The sequence below is a fragment of the Mustelus asterias genome, chromosome 4, assembly GCF_964213995.1.
Source record: "Mustelus asterias chromosome 4, sMusAst1.hap1.1, whole genome shotgun sequence".
Taxonomy (NCBI): domain Eukaryota; kingdom Metazoa; phylum Chordata; class Chondrichthyes; order Carcharhiniformes; family Triakidae; genus Mustelus; species Mustelus asterias.
Genome location: NC_135804.1, coordinates 69,688,852 through 69,702,207, shown reverse-complemented (window position 1 = coordinate 69,702,207; position 13,356 = coordinate 69,688,852).

Sequence of the window (13,356 nt, the reverse complement as noted above, 5' to 3'; positions counted from 1 at the left end):
GCTTCACCCAGAGTGACTCGCTACACGACTCCTCCGAATTGTCCTCCCTCTGCACCACTGTAATATGCTCTCCAACCAATACCGCTACTCCCCCACCTCTTTTGGCCCCTCCTCTGTCTCGCCTAAAACACTTGTACCCTGGAATATTCAGCTGCCAGTCCTGTCCCTCTTTCAACCAAGTCTCTGTCACTGCAACCACATCCAAATTCCTCGTGCGCATTAAGGCCCCAAGTTCGTCTGTTTTACCTGCTACGCTCCTTGCATTGAAGTATAAGCACTCCAGACCCCCAGGCTCAGTGAGGTCGTCCTCCCCCAGAGTGCTCTTCTTTTTTGCCAGCATTGTCCCAGCCCCAAGCTCGTCCCCAGCCACCACACTTATAGACCTAATAGTTTGATCCCCACCCCCCTGCCATACTAGTTTAAACCCCCCCGAAGTGCATTAGCAAAGCTCCCAGCCAGGATATTTGTGCCCTTCCAACTTAGTTGTGACCGCTCCCTCTTGTACAGGTGCCATCCTCTCCTGAAAACCTCCCATTGGTCTATGAAAATAAAGCCCTCCCTCCTGGACCAGTCCTTTAGCCAGGCATTCATTTGAACCAACTCCCTATTCTTAGCCTCACTGGCACGAGGCATTGGGAGCAGCCCAGAGATGGCCACCCTGGTGACCCTACTTTTTAACCTATTTCCCAACTCCCTGAATTGCTCTCTTAGGACCCCCCTACTCTTCCTATCTGCGTCATTTCCACGAATGTGTATAATGACATCCGTTTCTTTATCTTCCCCTTTTAATATGCCTCCTATCCGCTCGGAGACATCCGTGACCCCAGCACCAGGTAGGCAGACTACCATCCTGGAGTCCCGTTCGCCCCCACAGAATCGCCTGTCTGTGCCTCTAACTGACGCATCCCCCACCACTATCGCTCTCCTAACCCCTCTCTTCCCTTTCCGGGCCACAGAGCCTGACTGTGTGCCAGTGACCTGGTCACTGTGTCTTACCCCTGGAGAGGCACACTCCTCCACACTATCTAAAACAATGTACCTGTTTTGGAGTGGGACAACCACAGGTGACCCTTCTTCTAACTGTCCACTCCCCTCCCCTCTCACACCTGTCACCAAGCCCTTCCTATTTTGAGACACCTCTGGAGTCCTCCCTTGTACTTTACCCTTCTGCCCTTTACTCCTCCTAACTGTGACCCACGTGTCATTCTCCCGATGCCCCGGTGTAACTAGTTGCCTATAACTGCTGTCAATTTTTCTCCCATTTTCCCTGACTAGGCTAAGGTCAGCGATCTGCAGCTCCAGTTCCCTAACACGGTCCCTCAAGAGCTGCAGTTCCACGCACCTGGCACATATGTGAACCTCTGGGAAGCTAGGTGTTTGCAGGAACTCCCACATCCCACATCGGAAGCACTGAACTGGCCGATCACTCATACCTGCCCTTATCCTTTATAGGGTTGGGTAAAAAATAACTAGCCTTGCCTCGCCCTTTCAGCCTAAGCCCTGTGAGCCAAAGCTCTTATAATGCACACTCTGCTACCCCCTCACTCCACTGCCCGCTCCCGACGCTGCCCGCTGTATAGTGCAGACGGCTTTTTATGCTCCCGACGAACCTCCCAAGTAACTGCCTTTTATACTAAGACTCAACCTCCCAGAATCCCCTTCAGCTGACCTCACTTCCTCAATTCAAAACCCTGAAAAAAGCCCGCGAAATATACTAGGAATACCCTTAAATGAATAAATGAATAATTAAATCACTTCTTAGCTTACTCTCAGCACTCCTGCTAAGACTCTCTCCCCCAGTCTCACTCCAGTTAAACAAAGAGATCGAACCCCCCAGGTAACTGCCTTTTATACTAAGACTCAACCTCCCAGAATCCCCTTCAGCTGACCTCACTTCCTCAATTCAAAACCCTGAAAAAAGCCCGCGAAATATACTAGGAATACCCTTAAATGAATAAATGAATAATTAAATCACTTCTTAGCTTACTCTCAGCACTCCTGCTAAGACTCTCTCCCCCAGTCTCACTCCAGTTAAACAAAGGATCCTGGATTCAGGATTCAATCCTGGACCGGGGAGCGGCGCGGGCTTGGAGGGCCGAAGGGCCTGTTCCTGTGCTGTATTGTTCTTTGTTCTTTGTTTGTAAAAAAAACCCAACTATTTCCTTGTTGAATACAAACATCAGTAATCGAGCAGAAATGGAGTGCAGAGGGGAAATTAGCTGTACTTGATGACCTGAAGTCAGCTGTATAAAGGTCCATGTGATTGGACAATGGGCTCCAAAATATGTTGCCACATACATACTGCTTTTGGTTCACAATAGGTCAGCCGCGACATAAACCCATTGACTGTCGTTCATTCATATATTTTGCATTCTAATGCCTAACCGGACTGCTTTGAAATAAAGTTCTATAAACTAAGAATCACATTTAAATGATACCAACAGAAGGGAAGCGAGCAACTGTTGGGGCTGTCTCGAGAATGTGGCAGCAGTGCCAGAGATACCTTAATGATCTGGTCCGTTCCATTAATGTGAGTTCCCCACAGATCTCAGATGGCTACATTTGTGAGTATTTGGGAGGGGACGTCTACTCAGCCGGTGTCAACTCTGACTGGCTGCATCACCATTTGAATTCCACCACGGCAGCTGTGGAATTTCAAATCATTTACATATCGAGAATAAAAAAGCTCGTTTCGGTCATAACATGATCACCCATCTGGTATAATAATGTCCTGTAGAGAAGGAAATCTGCCATCTGTACCTGGTCTGACTTGCATGTAACTACAGGCGCACAGCAATGTTGTTGACGCCTAACTACCCTCTGTAATGGACTAACAACTGTTGTAATTCAGGTCAGAAACTCCAAAATGTTTTATGAAGTCCGCCTGGATCATAGGTTTTGCAATTTGAATTTGGCTAGAGTAAGCATGTGATATTCCAGTTCAAGTATGATTCAACTGATCCACTGGAAAACATTTATCGAACGACGTTTATTTAAGGATACAGTTAACATATAGCAATAACCTTTACCAGTTACAAGCAAGAAAAAAAACAACCATGATATTGTATAACCCTTGACAAATATATGAAACGTTCCACCAAACAAACCTCCTTAAAAAAAAACCCTTGCCACAGGTTCAGCCAGAAAATACGAATGCTCACATGATGCTGGAACTTAGCCGTTTGGTTGGAGAATTAAAACTCTGACTTCCCAGTCTTGTAACGTCCAGCAGCCCTCGAAGTAGAGATAATGCCACTACTGGCCTCTAGCTTTCAGCCAGTAAACCACTGCAAGAGGCAGAATTCTCACTCGAGGAAGGCAAGAAAACCTGCTTCCAGCGAGCCAGCAGAATTTACAATGCTAAGGAGAGAGAAAGAGGAACACTGCTTTTTCGTCTGATGTCCAAGTACCTTCTAAACTAAAACAGCAGCCAGCAGCCCACAACTGAAAATGAAAGAACTCCTGTCACCTGACCTGCAAAGAACTCTTCCTGCAACAATTCAGGATCGTAAAAAACCCCCCAGAAAGTACCTGAGGCCCAGAGTAAAAGTAAACAAAACCCCATTTAAGCCATTTAAGCAGCAACAAAAGGACTGCGGAACAGGCAGCTGGTGCCACAATGAAACCAAAAGGTCTGCTACAAACTGCAGAGAACATGATTGAAAATGTATATTTCTTGAAGGCACATTAGCGTCACACAACCCACTAAGCTACAAATGAAAGGAAATAGGAGAGACCACATGGCATCATTCTCAGTGCCAGAATAAGAAACAGCATCTTCAGTTCTGGTGGCTGCTGTGGAGTTAAGAGTGACCAGAAACTTAACTGGACTAGCCAACTGTATACTGTGGTTGTAATGACAGACCTGAAGCTAGGAATCCAGCCAAAGGTAATTCCGCTTCAGAATCCTAAAGGATTCTGATAGAATATTTTGCACTTGCCTGGATGAATGCAGCTCCAGCAACATTGCAAGAAGCTTGACATCATCCAGGATAAAGCACCCTAATTTATTGGCACCCTATCCACAAATATTCATTCCCTCCATCACTAACACGCAGTGCACCATCTACACGATACATTGCAGCAATTGGCTCGGTTAAAGAAGACAGAGGGTAGCAGTGGAAGGGTGCGTTTCTGAATGGAGGGCTGTGACAAGTGATGTTCTTTAGGGATCAGTGCTGGGACCTTTGCTGTTTGTAATATATATAAATGATTTGGAGGAAAATGTAACTGGATTGATTAGTAAGTCTGCGGACGTCACAAATGTTGGTGGATTTGCGGATAGCGATGAGGACCATCAGAGGATACTGCAGGATATAGATCAGTTGGAGACTTGGGCAGAGCGATGGCAGATGGAGTTTAATCCGGACAAATGTGAGGGAATGCATTTTGGAACGTCTAATACAGATAGGAAATATACAGTAAATGGCAGAACCCTTAAGAGTATTGATAGGCAAAGGGATCTGGGTGTACAGGTACACAGGTCACTGAAAGTGGCAATGCAGGTGGAGAAGGTAGTCAAGACGGCATACGGCATGCTTGCCTTCATCAGTTGGCGTATTTAGTTAAAAAATTGGCAAGTCATGTTGACGCTTTATAGAACCTTAGTGAGGCCACACTTGGAATATAGTGTTCAATTCTGGTCGCCGCACTAACAGAAGGATGTGGACGTTTTGGAGAGGGTACAGAACAGATTTACCAGGATGTTGCCTCGTATGGAGGGCATTAGCTATGAGGGGAGGTCGGAGAAACTTGGTTTGTTCTCACTGGAGCGGCAGAATTTGAGGGGAGACCTGATAGAAGTCTACAAGATTATGAGAGGCATGGACAGAGTGGATAGTCAGAAGCTTTTTCCCCGGGTGGAAGAGTTATTTACTAGGGGGCATAGGTGAAAGGTGCAAGTGGCAAGTTTTAAAAGAGATGTACGAGGCAGATGTTTTACACAGAGAGTGGTGGGTGCCTGGAACTCGTTGCCGGGGGAGGTAGTGGAAGCGGATACGATAGTGACTTTTAAGGGGCGTCTTGACAATTACATGAATGAGATGGGAATAGAGGGATATGGTCCCTGGAAGTGTCGGGGGTTTTCGTTAAGTCAGGCAACATGGTCGGTGCAGGCTTCGAGGGCCGAAGGGCCTGTTCCTGTGCTGTAACGTTCTTTGTTTTTTGTTCTTTGTTCAATTCCTTAGATAGCATCTTCCAATGCACCATTCAGATGGATAACGTCAGCAGTCACATGGGAATACTAATGCCTCTAATTTCCACTTAGAGACAACCACTATCCTGATTTGGAACTACATAGGCGTTCTTTCAATATCACTGGGTCAAAATGTTGAAACTCTGTTCCGAACTGCACTGTGGGTGTACAATCATATTTGGACTGCAGTGGCCCACCACCATTTTCTCAAGATCACTTAGCGGTGGGCAATAAATGCTGGCCTAACCAGGGATCTCAAGAATGAATTAAACAATGGAGGAAACATAGAACATTTTGTAGGTGGGGTCTTCAATATCTATCAACAGGATTGGCCCCATCTCACCAATAATGATCGAGTTGACAAGTCCTGAAGGGCATATCTGCTGGACAGGTTCTTCAGCAGATGGTGAGGCAAAAGGCATGAGGGAGAAACGTCCTAGAACTCGTGATCACCCATATTCTGTTGCTCTTGTATCTGCCAATTACAGTATAGCAGTGACCTTCACACAGTTCTTGTGGTGATTAAATCCTTCCTTCATATTGTGGATATCCTCCACCATTTTGTGTGGTACTCTCCTTGTGCGAAATTGGAAAGACTTTGAATAGATTTAGTAACTCAAAACTATATATCCACGAGGCACTGTGGACCTTCAGCAGCAGCAGAGTTTTGCACACCTACAATTGGCAATGCCATGGCGCTGCATAGCTCCTCTCTACCATTGCCATCAACTGGGGAATTAACCATGATTTAATGAACCGTGCAAGAAGGGCATGTCAGACGCCGCAGCCAGTGGCGGATTAACCATTAGGCTGAGTAGGCTTCAGCCCAGGGGCCCAGAAGGGAGGGGGGCCCGAGAGCAAATAAAATCACTAACTGTTCAGGTGAGCGTTCATTTTCGGCACTGAAGAGGATCAAAATCTATTTGCGCTCAACAATGAGCGATGAGAAACATAGTCATCTGGCACACATGCACATTAAATCAGACATGCTTCGATATATTGATTTACATGCTGTTATCGACACTTTTGTCAACCAAAAAAACACGGAAGCTTTTTAAAGCACGAATGTAAAGAAAATGAAAAATAAATGAATAAAAGGGCTGTAATTGATTCATACAACTTTATGATATTATACATGTAGTACATTATACATAGTACAACGATATGTTATCTACCGACACTTAACGTCATTTTATTCTATTCAACGAAGGGTGGGGCAGGGGGCAAGGTCAGGGGGCCTTACTATAGCTCAGCCGAGAGGTCTGGGTGGTAGTTAATCCGCCACTGGCCGCAGCAGGCATACCGAAAACTGAACTGTCAAACTGGTGAAGCTACCATACAGGATTGCTTGTATGCCAATTATCGGAAGCAGCATGTAATAAACAGAGCCCAGTTATCCCACAACCATGAGTTTGGATCGAAGCTATGCATTGATGTCAAGTTGATTCATGAATGGTGATGGACAATTAAACAATTCAATGGAAGGGGAAGATGCAGTGATTGGGGGCGGGGTGGGGGGGGGGTGATGCGAAAGGGCCAACACCTCAGTTCAAAATAAATGTTTGACGCATTTGAAACAACCTTCAGCCAAAAGCACCGAGTGGAAGATCCACCTTGGTCTTCTGTAGCATCACAGATACGAGTCTTCAACCAATTCAGTTCACTTCACCTGAAGCCAATAACTGACTGAAATCACTGGATACAGCAACATCTATGGACCCAGACAGATGGCCCTGAAGATCTGTACTCCAAAATTAAATAGCCCTAATCAAGCTGTTCCAATATAGCAACAACACAGGCATCTCCAGCAGTGTGCAAAATTGCCCAGATATTTATGGTACACAGAAAGCAAGACAGATCCAGTCTTACCAAGCACTGCCCCATCGGCTTACTCTCAATCACGAGAAAAGTGATGAAAGTTGTTGAGGGTTATGCAATCAAGTGGTGCTTACTCAGGAACAACTTGCTCTCCGATGCTCAGCTTGAGTTCTGCTGAGGACACTCAATTTAAGGCATCATTATAGCCTTGTTTCAAATATGGACAACAAAGCTCAACTTAAGGGGTGAGCAGATAGTGACAGCCCTTGACGTCAAAGGCGCATTTGATCGAGTGAACCGTCAAGGACCCCCAGTCAAACTGTGGTCAATGCGAGTCAGGAGGAGAACTCTCTATTAGTTAAAGTCATATTTGACACAAAGGAAGATGGTTGTATTTTTTTAAGATAATTCATCCCAGCTCCAGGACACCAAAGCAGGAGTTTCTCAGGGTAGTGTCCTAGGTCCAGCCATCTTCAAGCTGCTTCATCAATTACCTTCCTTCCATAATATGGTCAGAATTGGAATGTTTGCTGATGATTGCACAACGTACAGTGCCATTCGCAACTTGGCCTTACACGATAAATGTGTTTCGTTCTGCAGGCCGTCCGAAGGTCATTTTGTGTGATTTTACTGCCCACCCACTTTGAACACGGAGAAAAACCGACAAATGAAACCTTCTGTTACTTCTATCGACTTTTTCCGGCATATTCCCATGCAGTTGGTTATTTGATGAATTGCAAATGCACAATCCGAGTTTTTTTGAGATATTCTACTGAATTCGAAGTGTGGGAACAATTAGGAGAAACATGAATTTAATTTTTCACGTTGAGACTGGACAATCCAGAATATGCACATATCATTTGATTGCATCAGCAGTTTCAGTTTTTATTGGGACATAAGACCATAAGAGCTATAAGCAGAAATACACAATTCAGCGCCTTGCGCCTGCTTTGCCATTCAATATGATCATGACTAATCACATCTTCACCTCAACACCACTGTTCACCTCAACCTCCCTGTTCTCCACATCCCTTCAACCCATTTCTAATTTAAAAAAGGTCTGAATCCTCCTTATATTGACTCAATGACTCGACATCAACCGCACTTTGGGGCAATGAATTGTACAGATTCACAACCCTTTGAAAGAAGTAATGTCTCCTAATCTCTGTTTTAAGTCTGTTAGCCTTTATCCTAAAACCATGAAATCTTGTTCATGATTGCTTTACAAGAGGAAGCATCCACTCTATGGCTCCTTTGTCTCAATCTTGAATCACCTTATAAACTTCAATTAGATCTCCTCTCATTCTTCAAAACACCAGATTGTAGAGGCCTGAACTGCTCAGTTTCTATTCATATGATAAATCCCTCATCTTTGGAATAAAGTGAAAGCACCTCAGCTGAACTGCCTCTAATGGTACTAAATCCTTCCTCAAAAAAGGGGACCAAATCTATACACAGTACTCCAGATATTGTGTCACCAATGCCTTGTCTAGTTGAAGCAATAGTATCTTATTTTTATACTCTACCTCTTTACATATAAATGCCCCTCTCTGGAAAATATATTAGTTAGGAGTAACTGAATATTTCCTTTTAAAACTACCACTGGGCATCAACTGCCCTATTTTTAGCCTTCCTGCCTAACCTACTAGGGTCAAGTCTGTCCTCATGCCTATGTAAATACCTTTGTTTAACTCCAGAATGCGAGTGCGGGACTCCAGTGTCTCGCACTCAAACTGAATTTTGAATTCCATCGTACTATGATCACTTTTCCGTGGAGCATCCTTCACTATGAGGTAATTAATTAATTAAATGCAGCTTAAAGAAACTGCCTTAAACTACGGCCGTTTTTTAGGGAGATGTTCAATTCCTTATAATTAAAATATATTCCAGAGAGCAAAATGGATTGAAAGAGGGGTAGTGGTGGTCGTGGGGGAATATAGAATAATGATTCAGTCTAGTCTGCTCCCTCGTTGTTTCCACAACATATTGCTGCAAGAACCAATCTCTAATACATTCAATGAACTCTCCCTCGAGGCTACCCCTGCCAATTTGATTAATCCAGGATATGTGCAGATTAAAATCAACTATGATTACTGGCATATCTTTCTTACAAGCTCCCAATATTTCTTGGTTTATACTGTGCCCCACTGCAGAACTGTTTTGTGGGCACCTATAGATTACTCCACCAGAAACATATTTCCACTGCTATTTCTTATTTGTATCCGGACTGATTCCACAGCTTGATCTCCAATGCTAATATAATTTCTCACGACAGCACTGATCCCTTCCTTCAAATGAAAAGCCATACAGATCCCAGACTTGGTCTCCTTGTAACCATGTACCAGTAATCGTTACCAAATCATATCGCTTTGTCTCAATTAACACTGTTAAGTCATTAATTTTGTTCTATATGCTCATACATTCAGTCACAAAACCTTTACTTTTGCTCTATTGTCGAATATCTCTACTCTGTTTAATGCCTGCTGCTAAATGACAGTCACACGAATTGTCTCTTCCTTTTACTTTCTGGTAACAATCACTCGCCTGCACTGCTACCACTTCCTTTAATTTTGATTTTCTAATTTTCCATCCGACTCAACCCTCCCCGCTACTTAGTTGAAAACCCTATCTACAGCCTGAGTTATGCAATTGCCCAGCATGATTCAGGTGAAAAACATTCCATCGGAACAGTCCCTCCTTTTCCCGCACTCGTGCTAATGTCCTATCAATTCAAAATAATTTGCAGCACACCAACCTTTGAGCAACGCATTTACCTTTTTAATCTTATTGATTCTGTGTCAATTAGTTCGTGGCTCAGGTAATCACGAGGAGATTATTATCATTTTTGCTCTGGTTTTTAATTTGGACCCACGGCCCATGACAACAGAATCTTTATCCTCCCATTCCAAGGTCCTCTGCAACCCAGATGAGATATCCCTAACCTTGGCACTAAGTAGGCCATGCAACCCATGAGACTCTCCATCCTGGTCACAGAGAAGCGTGCCTGTGCCCCTAACCATACTATACCCACTTACGATCACATTTCTCTCCTCTTACCCCCCCCCACGCCAACTTGTATTGTTCCCGATACCACGGTGCTGTGATCATATTGCACATCTTCCCAACAATCACCACTCTTGTTCACATAGAGAGCAAGAACCTCAAACCTATTGGACAAGGACAAGGGCTGAGGCTTTTGCAATTCTGACTCTTGGATCTCTCTACCTACCTTACTCACAACCAAACCCTCCTGTTTCTGACCTGTGGTCGAATCCAATAAAGGTAGTTAATCTAAGGGGAGCGACTGCCTCTTGAAACACAACGTCCTGATACCTCTCCCCCTCCCTGATGTGTTGCAGCATCCAAAGTTCAGACTCCATCTCATCAAATCTGAGCTGGAGTTCTTCAAGCAACCAACACTTACCACAGATGTGGTTACCACCATCTCCCATATCATGCAGGTACAATACCTGGCCCTCTATCCCTAATTTATTTAAATAGTTTTAAATTTATTTTTATTTTAATAAATTTACAACTTTTTTTTGCTTCTTGACCTGTAAACTATTTCTCCTTGTTATCTTTAATCTGAATGGAACTGATATCAGATAATTCAAATTAGCTGCTATTTGCAACCACTGAAACGCAGAAAGGTGTCAACACAAATGGGGCCTTTCAACCCATTGTTTATATGTTGACACTCTGGAACAGCAATTCCCCTTTTTCTAGTACTATCAACTTGTCGTCCCCATTTCTCCTCTGCAGATCATCACTCTTTTTGATGTTGTAATTCAAACTGCCTGCCTCCACTATCCGTTCAAACAATGTATTCCGGAGCTTAAACACCTCAGTGTGAAATAAAACCCTTCTGTTACCATTATTTCTTCTGAACTATAAGCCTTCTGATTATCGAGCTTTCTATCATTGAGAACAATTTCTCTATCCATGTTGCAAATTGTGCTCATTGCTTTGACTGGCAGGATCAAATCTCTTCAGAACCTACTCTTCTCCAAGCAGAACAGTCTCAGCTGCTCAAATCTACCTACGAAACTGGACCTATTACGATTCCAACAATATCATAGCTGTATGGGAAAATCCCAGAATGGAACCCTGGTTGAAAAGTCAGTATCTTTTTCGTTCATCAAATGTGGGGGAACAGAGTCACAGGACGGCTAATTAGTTTCAACATCAAGAAAAAAAATCATTAAAAATGAAATATGGATTATAATATAATACTCAGTTGCTCCTCATTTAGGATAACCTAAACACACAGGTTTACGGTCAACAAACATGACAATGTACATTTGAAGCTACAATTATCTCACTAGCACACATATTTGCAGATCTCATTTGAGACACAGTGGGTCCAATTTTACCATTTTCATTCTGAGTCCTGAATCTGGGCGCAATTCCGATTCAACTTGGAAAACTACTCTCAGGCGCCCCCATACACACTCAGCCTGAAAAAAAAGACCGCAGGTCTGAATTGCATTATGGGTGGGGCTTATCACGCCCGAAACGCTGCAGCTCCGACCGGAGCTTTGAACTGCGCATGCGCAGTGAAAAAATATAGAAAAACGCTCTCCTGTCACGTCACTCCCAGGCCGCAAAAAGCAGATAAAGCGGCTCGGGAGCGAAAAGTAGGAGTGATGGCCCCCACAGACATCGCCCCACCCCCACAACATAATGGTCCCCCTTATTGACACCCCCATCCCCGCTACGCAGACTGATCTGCCCGCAGAGTGGCAGTCGTCCCTCCCTGTCCCCCCAAGAGAGAACGATCTGGCCTCCTTCCCTCTTCATCCTCCACACCCTCCCCTGTTCCCTTCACCACCAGAAAGCGATCTGGCCTCCCTCCTCGTCCTCCCCACCGCCCCCCCCTCCCCCACCAGAGAATGATTGGGCCTCCCCCCCACCAGAGAATGATCTGCCCCGCCTGTTCCTCCCTCCCCCTCACCAGAGAATGATCTGGCCCTCCTCTCACTCTCTCCCTCCCCATCGCTCCCCCCCCCCCCCCCCCGCCGCCGTCCCAACCAGCGATCCGAGTTAGAGAGCCGTCGGAAGCTCTGAACTTACCTCCTCAGAAGCTGGAGCGCCCAAAACAGACCTTTGCTGAGCATGTCTGTTTCGCGCCGAATCTGGACGGGCGAACACGAAGGTAAAGGGGGAAATGCTGGTAAGGATTGGGCATCAAGCTCATTAATTCAATTTAAATGCATGCAACTGCATTTAAATAGCCATTGCACCCGTTTTGAGCACGGTTCGGATTGCAGCCATTTGCGGGCCTTGGTAAAGTGGGCACCTGTGCGGATGTGGGCACGGATCGTGCTAATCACCTCATGCCCGAATTTAGCAAGTTTTTGAACCCGGAAACGGGTGCGACGCAATAGTAAAATCGGGCCCAGTGTTTGCAGATCTCTATTCAGAGTCCCCCAGTTGCTGTCATACAAGCGTATGACACCAAAGATACACTTTCAAATCATCTCTCATAGCAATGCATTCACTTAGCAATCCACATTCCAATAGCACGTTCACACATTTAAAAGATCTGTTGATCTGGGCTTCGGCTGAACTTTCAGCAGTAAGTCAGTTTCAGGATTTACTGAGTTTGCTGATGACACAATTGCAGAGGGCACACTTACGAGATAGTTTCAAAGATGGCGATGATTTACGGAAGTGGTGGAAGAGTGGACTGAAGTCAACATGATGAACCCTGTGTACAATATGAAGATAGGGATTAAGAGCAGGATTAGGCCACTCGGGCCCTCGAGTCCGTTCCACCATTGAAGTAGATGATTGCTGATTTTATTGTAACCTCAAACCCATATTTCTGCCGACGCCAAATAACCTTTTACTCCTTGTTAATCAAGAATAAATCCAGCTCTGCCTTAAACATGTTAAAAGCCTGCTTCCACTGCCTTTTAAGGAAGAGAGTTCCAGAGGTTCACAACCCTAAGGGAGCAAATAATTCTCCTAATCAGGTTAGGTTCGTATTCGCTAGAATTGAGAAGAATAAGAGACGGCTTGATTGAAATCTTAAATATCCTTACCATTTTTACAAGGTGGATGTGGAAAGGATGTTGCCACTTTTCAGAGAATGTGGATATAGGGTCATTATTAAGAAATAGGGGTACGGTCATTTAAGCCAGTGGTTGTTGTGGTTGAATACAACTAAATGGCTTGTTACGCCATTTCAGAGGGCACTTAAGTGTTCAGCACATTGCGGTGTTTGTATAAATGTGTAAAAATAAATCTGGAATTAAAAGTCTAATGCTAACCATGAAACCATTCACGATTGTCGTAAAAAACCCCATCTGATTTACTATTGTCCATTCGGGAAGGAAACC